The following is a 1,268-nucleotide window of genomic DNA, read 5'->3' on the forward strand; positions in this document are numbered from 1 at the left end:
TCTTTTCTCTAACTGCTAACATCCATATTCTCTGCTGTTTCATATTTTCCATTTGTAATTTAATGATTTTTTATTCTGCTAATCTATTTCCCAAACACTTGATAAAGTTTAATTTAAGAATCTATCCTTAAAATCTTGTCTTCCATATAATTTAATTGAATATTATTTATTTTGATATATTTATCAATATTTGAATATTATAAAAAATATATATCATATACATGCATTGAAAGACCATGCCTTTTTTAATGCATAATATGAAAACTGGAGACTATTACAAATGCTAAAAATACAATTTACTATATTTTCAGAAACTGAACACATTAATGTAAGCAGTTTCACATAAAGAAAAAGAACTTTTCCAACAGCTTTGAAAACCACCTCCACTTTCTGAGTAAACTCCTGTACTATGCACATGTTCAATACAATCCTTGTGAAATCATTCATAAGAAGACATATAGATTTGGATTGACCTTATTCCTAGATAGCACTGCATTCTTTGAACATACTTGAATTGCTTACCTGCCTAGCTGCTGGTCTTTGTGGGGATTGTTTTCAGTTAGGGAATATTAAAAACAGTTTTGCGCAGGGGCCATGCTAATCTTCTCTGTATCGTTCCAATTTTAGTATATGTGCTCCAATGAACCCAACATGGCTCAGGGAAATTTTGCGGAAGAGGGGGCTGAAAGAATGTCAGAGTCACATGTTGGGTCATGATTTGCAGAGACATTTAGCATACCAATAACTGGGGACTAACTCCACAATGCACGACCCATTTACATCAATAAGGAGGGTCTAATGGGGGGGGTAGATCATAGATGAGCCTAAACAATGGTACCAAACTGCCTGTATTTGATGAAAAAAAACTAATAAATCAAATTAAAAAAAAAAAAAAACAGTTTTGCCATGAGTGCTCTAGAGAAAGGTTTGAGAGAGAATGTATGTATGTGTGTGCCTATATGTATCAGTCAATATTCTCTACAGGAGCAGAGCCAATAGAATTAACATGTAGTATAAAAGGAATTTATAAACCTGGCTAATACAATTTGGGTTGGGCAGTCTAACAATAGCTGTATGTAGGCTGGAGAGTCAGAGAACCTGGTAACCTGTTCAGTCTAAAAGAGTAGGTATCTGAACAGTCCCAATCCAGCACTAAAAAGACTGGAAGATTCCTGGAGAACCACTAATCTTCATTCCATATATAAGGCTGAAAATAACCTGGTTTTTTTTTTGTTGTTGTTGTTTGTTTGTTTTGTTTTGTTTTTATG

At 33.7% G+C, this 1,268-nt stretch overlaps 1 non-coding gene across 1 annotated transcript; it reads right to left on the minus strand.

Annotated features, from left to right (window-relative positions):
• Nucleotides 1-544: 544 nt before the first annotated feature.
• On the minus strand, nt 545-648 carry LOC123463138. The gene has a single exon (XR_006638747.1). It is a non-coding gene; the product is annotated as a U6 spliceosomal RNA (small nuclear RNA).
• Between the last annotated feature and the right edge of the window lie 620 nt (nt 649-1,268).

The sequence above is a fragment of the Jaculus jaculus genome, chromosome 8, assembly GCF_020740685.1.
Source record: "Jaculus jaculus isolate mJacJac1 chromosome 8, mJacJac1.mat.Y.cur, whole genome shotgun sequence".
NCBI lineage: Eukaryota > Metazoa > Chordata > Mammalia > Rodentia > Dipodidae > Jaculus > Jaculus jaculus.